The sequence below is a fragment of the Schistocerca cancellata genome, chromosome 7 (assembly GCF_023864275.1).
Source record: "Schistocerca cancellata isolate TAMUIC-IGC-003103 chromosome 7, iqSchCanc2.1, whole genome shotgun sequence".
Classification (NCBI taxonomy): domain Eukaryota; kingdom Metazoa; phylum Arthropoda; class Insecta; order Orthoptera; family Acrididae; genus Schistocerca; species Schistocerca cancellata.
In genome coordinates, this window is record NC_064632.1 from 152,034,223 (window position 1) to 152,041,215 (window position 6,993).

Consider the following 6,993-nt stretch of genomic DNA (forward strand, 5'->3'; position numbering starts at 1 on the left):
CTTAAATTCTACAGATTGATTGCACCATACGGGGTTCGTTTTGCGATTAGCAGTAGAGGGTACATACATTCACATGAACAGGCATTCGGTTCTGTATTTGTAGCAGAATCCTGACTTCCGTTCCTACGTTAATATTACTTACTCTATAATGTTGTGTTTCGGAAGAAGCTATCGTCTTTTGGATTCATTATGGTCTTAACGCATTTGCCTAAAAATAAACGCTGCCAGGACGTATCTGTACACGGCGTCGACAAAGATTTAAAACGCGCGCCGCGGCAGGACCGGTACTAAGTTGGGTGAAACAGCCTGTAGAAGCGCCTCGTGACGTAGCTGGGTAGGCAGAGTGGGGACTCGCTCGCTCGCTCTTCAGTTTACCGACAGACTATACGCAAGTCTACATCTATATCTACATTTATACTCTGCAAACCACCGTGAGGTGCATGGCAGAGGGTACGCCCCATTGTACCGGTTATTAGGATTTCTTCCATTCACAAATAGAGCGTGGGAAGAATGACTAAATGCCCCTGTGCGTGCAGTAATTATCCTAATCTTATCCTCACGATCCCTATATGAGCGATACGTAGAGGGTTGTAGTATATCCTTAGAGTAATCATTTAAAGTCGGTTCTTGAAACATTGTTAATAAAAAACAGGCGACAGGCGTCGGCTACATTTGGTAGGACTCTGAAGCATTTTCTGATGAACTATAGGCATATTTTCTGATGCACGGGCGCGTTCAAATGGTTCAAATGGCTGTAAGCACTATGGGAATTAACATCTGAGGTCATCAGTCCTCTAGACGTAGAACTACTTAAACCTAACTAACCTAAGGACATCACACACATCCATGCCCGAGGCAGGATTCGAACCGGCGGCCGTAGCAGCAGCGTGGTTCCGGACCGAAGCGGCTAGAAACGCTCGGCCACAGCGGCCGGCCCACGGGCACGTTTCGTAATGTTTTTTGACTTGTCCAAAACAGATCATATCTGACGCTATTTTCGGATTAATCATCATCGCATGGCACTCTTTGCAGGCGCCTTTAAATTTCTCAGCAATCAACTGACCACAACGTTTCCACGACTTTGTTGTCACGTAACTTTCCAAGACGAACACCCGCTGCTCCACTGTATCATCCGTTTTGTACTGCTCCACTGATACTGACACAGCCTGTACTACCCTCTGAACCGATGTGGATCACGTGACGGGCGTACACGTGGTATATTCGTTACGGAGTGTGATTATATTTATACTTTCGCGTCCAGTCGTATTCACTCGTCCGGGCCACTTTCATTTGCCCCACTCTGTAGTTTTACCGTATGTCCGTCCTATTAGACGACCCCCAAACTGCCGCGAGGGATTAGCCGAGCGGTCTAGGGCGCTACAGTCATGGACTTGCACCAGCTGATCTCGGCGGAGGTTCGAGTCCTCCCTCGGGCATGGGTGTGTGTGTTTGTCCTTAGGATAATTTAGGTTAAGTAGTGTGTAAGTTTAGGGACTGATGACCTTAGCAGTTAAGTCCCATAAGATGTCTCACACATTTGATTTTGACCCCCAAACTATTAATAACCTGTGATTTTAATTTAGAACAGTGATCATCTGGATGATAATACGCACATAGGTTCAGTTAACGACCTTGAGTATTTATAAAAGTGTCGTATTGGTTATTCAGCTGTGCGGAAGTACTCGCTCTTTATTACTGAGCAAATAGTACGTTGCACACACTATCAAGCAAAAGCCTCCTTCTGTACTGTTATGGTTTTGGTTGTAGAGGCACTGCGGAATAATGAAGTTACATGTACAGCTAACAAGTACTGTTGTAGGTTGTGTTGTGTCTTCGAACAATTTGTACTGAACGTTTAATCGTCTTAAAATTTGCAATGTGTGTGCCTAATTATGGAACCCACAAAAGGAAGAAAATACGAAGCAAGATTCAAGTTGCAGGTCATAAAACAGGCTAAAGAATCGAAGAACGGTGCTGCAGCAAGGACTTTCGATATAACAGTGAACATTGTAAGAACTTGGCGAAAGAATGAAGATTTTATTCAAAAAACGCCATTGAAAAAGTGTTCTACGAGGGTAGGAATAGCTTGCTGGACAGATTTAGAAAATAGCGTTGTAGAATGGGTACAAGAACACAGGCAGATTTATTATATTGTTACAAGAAATATGATTAGAGCTTATGCGCTGAAGTTGGCACGAGCCCATCCAGAGCACGGCAAAGAATGTAAAGCAACAGTAGGTTGGTGCAATCGTTTTGTGTACAGGAAATATCTGGCAGAACACAAAAATTATGCAGAAGTTACTAAAAGATATTGACCATAAAGTTACGAGTTTTCTTACGTTTGTTATTCATTTGAGTCCAAAATACAGCTTTCCACTATCTCATACTGGGAATATAGAGAAACACTGATGAACTTCTATATAATAAACAATAGAATTCTGGAAACAAAAGACGTAAAAACTGTTCGAAGTCAGAAGCACAGGCCACGAAAAGACCAGGTTTACAGTAGTACTGACATGCACAGCAAATGGAAGATGACCTATGGTTATTTTCAAACGGAAAACCATTCCTAAAGTAAAATTTTCACCAGGTATTTTGGATCATTTTTACGAAAAGCGATGGATGGACGAGAGTGGTGTAAAATTGTGGATGGAAAATGTGTGGCAGAGGCGACCACAGCAGGAAGCAATTCTAAGGTTGCTGTTATGACGGTAGTTTGACTACATGCTGTAACCCTTAGACGTCTCTTAGAGTAAGCGCTTCAAAAACCACATTCTTGAACTATGGAACGACTGCATGATGAGTGGCGAGAAGCCGTATATGAAAGGTGGAGCTACGCAGTCTGCGTCACTTGATATTTTGTGTGACTTCGTGATCAAATCATGGGAAAAAGTGAAAGTGGAGAAAGTGATCACATACATTAAGAAGTGTGTGATTTCCAGTGTTATGGATGGCACCGAGAACAATTTGTTATGGGGTCTGATGACAAAGCGGAAATCGATTCACAAGGTGCAGTATGGAATACATATGGCGAGCTGCTCAACAACGAAAGTGAGGATGTACTTGAGGACTGCTTTCATTAGATGACTGCGAGGATTTTGCAGCGTTTTAAATGCACTGGCGAGTGATTTATTTCATTTTATAGTAGATTTAATTTATAAAATTTCATTAAAAATATATTACATCTGTCGTATAAGACGAAACCGACTTTCGGTGCCTTTTTTTTAATGCCAAAATGTACAGTATTTACTTGACTGACGTTGGTGAAGAGTAGAGACGTCTTTTCACAGTAACAGACAAAGGGCATTGCAGGTTATTTTGCGTCTCTTGCTACTGATAAAAATTGTTTATTTGGAAAAGGCATGTCAGAGGTTAAAAAACATGAATGTCTGACAGTGAATTTTTCTCACGGGGACGGTAGAGTTGTAAAAAGTCTGCTTGCTGTTATCTGATGTGTGTCCTCACCATTGCATATTGCATTTATACTGTCACTCCAAAGACGTTATAATGTTACAGTTACGTTTGGTTACGTTGGATATAGAGATAAAAGATAAGATAGTTTCTACATACATATGTTTTTCTTTTTTAAAAAATATGAATGTGCTGCACTAAAATTTTGACAAGTGTACAGTTCGGTTACATTAGGTAATTACACATACAATATTTTCTGTAAATATGAATGGGCTTCAGCACTGAACACGGAAATAATGGTTAAATGTTTGTGTACATAAACATGTTTTGCATTTGGTTTTAAAAGAATGTGAATGGGTTGCACACTTTAGTTGTTATATTTGTGGTGTAACCGCCAGACACCACGCTTGCTAGGTAGTAGCCTTTAAATCGGCCGCGGTCCGCTAGTATACGACGGACCCGCGTGTCGCCACTGTCAGTGATTGCAGACCGAGCGCCGCCACACGGCAGGTCTAGAGAGACGTCCTAGCACTCGCCCCAGTTGTACAGCCGACTTTGCTAGCGATGCTATACAGACAAACTACGCTCTCATTTGCCGAGACGATAGTTAGCGTAGCCTTCAGCTACGTCATTTGCTACGACCTAGCAAGGCGCCATTACCAGTTTATATTGAGATTGTAATTATGTATCATCAAGAGCGATGTTCTGCAATTATGGATTAAAGTTAAGTATTCCAGAAGCTATGTACTATGTTTGGCTACCATAATTCCTTGTCATTTTCCAGACCTCACGCCAGCCTGCGTGAGCTTAAACGCGTGCCTTTCGGCTTCCTCCAAACTCCGTGAATTGGCTCCTGCCAATTCACAACAATATTAATTTCTTACGAAAAATAATATCACGACAGATCATGTGCATGTATTTTAGGTTGAACTCATTGGAGGATGAATGGAAGTGGTTACATTAATTGCTGAATTGTGAATGTGACGTATCGGACGTGCATTAAAGTTAATCATGCAATAACGTATGCTACTGCGAGAGAATGGAGATTACCAATAAAGACAGGCATCCGTGAGGAGGAACAAGAGGGGGCACTTAGCCCTTTCTGCAGTACTGACTCCTTGTTCATTTGGAATTCTGAGCTTTTTCTGGACATGATTGTCTGTGGTGCGACTACACCACGGGTTTAGCAATGCCGACTGCCATCTTTAGCAAGCTGTAAAGCTCTGGTCTGTATTGCTGTTAGGATGTTGACAGCGCGACGGCGTTTTCGATGCTGTTTTTCGGTAAAGACAGATGCGGAGCTCTAGATAACTGCCAAAATACGGAGTGTCTCTAAAGTCACTAACCATTTCGATGAAAACGCAAATTTGTTTTTCTTTTCTCTGTACAGAAACGGGTTGCCATTGTTTATGTACGGGTACGCGAATTGTCATATGAAGACGCCAGAGCGGAATTTACCCCTAAATTCCACAAACCAGTCCCATCAAGCGCACACATTTGCTTGCATGTGAACAAATTTAAGCGTACCGGCAGTTTGTGTGGAGAGGCACGTCATGGACAACCAGGCGTATCGGCAAAAGCAATGCAGCAGGTACAACTTCCCAGAGTCCAAAGGCATCAACTCGACGCCTCAGCAGGGAATTGAATGTCCCTCACAAAACAGTGTGGAAAATCCTACGTTTCACCCTACGATAACGTCCTTATCACATTCAAGTTCTGCCCCATCTTAAAAGCTAGAAATTCGCCTCTCATCGGGCAATGTGTTACGACCTCCTGGAATCTGTAGAGAACGAGAATTTAATGGGCAAAATTTTGTTCTCCGGTGAAGTCACATTCCACGCCTGTGGGAAACTGCACACACAATAGCCAAATATGGGCATATGAAGAACCACATGAGGTATCGGAGTGGGGACGTGATACACCAAAGAACAGGGTTTGGTTGGTTATGACAAAAGCATCCCGCCCGGTTAGCCGTCGGATTAATGTCGAGGTCCGGTGTGCCGGTCGGCCTGTGGACGGTTTTTAGGCGGTTTTCCATCTGCCTCGGCGAATGCGGGCTGTTTCCCCTTATTCCGCCCCAGTTACACTATGTCGGCGAATGCTGCGCAAACACTTCCTCCACGTACGCGTACACCATAATTACACTACCACGCAAACTTTGGGGTTACACTCGTCTGGTGTGATACCTTCCCGGGGGGGGGGGGGGGGCGGGGGATGGACCGCACAGCACAATAGCCCTGGGTTCGGTGCGGGGCGGCGGTGGGGTGAGTGGACTGCTGTAGTCTGTTGTGTACCACTGCGGGCTACGGCGGGGACACAGCCTCTCCGTCGTTTCTAGGTCCTCAGTCCCATACAATACAATACAATGACAAAAGCAAAACTGTATGGCCCAATTTTCTCTGCAACTAACAGGTAACAGTTACCTCGACAGGTTACAACAGTTCCTCGAACCGCAGGAACAGGATGATGGCATACTGGATACAATTATGTTTTAGCAAGATGGTGCGCCTCCACATTTTGCACACATCGACCCCGAGTACCTGAACAGAACCTTTCCAGTGAGGAGGATAGCCAAAGGGTCACCTCGGCTATGGACTTACCGTTCGCCAGACCTTACTCCTTTAGACTAGCAAAGCGAATGGTCAGCCTGATCTAGAGAATCGTATCAGGCGAGCAGCAGGCCACATTACGCTTGAAATGTTAAGGTCTACATTTTGTTACAGTACTGAAAGATGGAGCACATTGACCTAGATGGCGGTCATGTAGATGGGCAGTAGAATTGATTTTTCAGTCACTGTCTTCCTTCATTGAAATGGATAGTGACTTTAGAGACACCCTGTATACTCCCTGTCTTTCCAACACATTTCAGCACCAGTTGTGAAGTAGGGATGGCGGTTGTCGCTGAAACAACCGATTTTCTGATACGCCAGTTTTTTCATCTCTAGTTTCACCTGATTATTGAAACCAATTAAAACAACCGGTTTCTGAAATAACATATTTTCGGTTTTTTATTGCCGTTATTTCCAACAATAAAAGTAGACATCGCACAAAGGTTGAAAAAAAGTCCATCTGACTTTTGCGTTATAAGTTTCAAGACATATGAATCAAAACATGAAATAAAGTAGGCAAATATAAGTAAACTTGGTCTGCCCACCGTTCTCGAAAAGTAATGAGTGTTTGAATACTATAAAGAATTCACCAGTATTCTCTTAGTGAACCAAATTTTCTAAAGCTCTGTTAAAAAACCACACCCTAATCAAGGATCATACTAGTATCTGGGTATTGTGAATAGTCAGTGCTAAAGGGTGAAAACTAAGGTTGGAGAGCTCTGTTATAGACATAGGCAGCAGATCAACTAATTTCTGTTTTTATTATAAATTTTAATGAATTGTTGAGTTTTAAATTTATTACTTATGCCATAACTTCCCTTTTATTATTTCATAGAAATGGCAGACAAATAATAAGGTTTTGTGTAAAATTTTTGGCATTCTTTTAACTATTTTGAATGAAAGAGCCGGTTTTAGGAAAACACGTGTCCTTACTTTCTAACGGGAATTTGAATACAACTGAGTTTTGCTGACA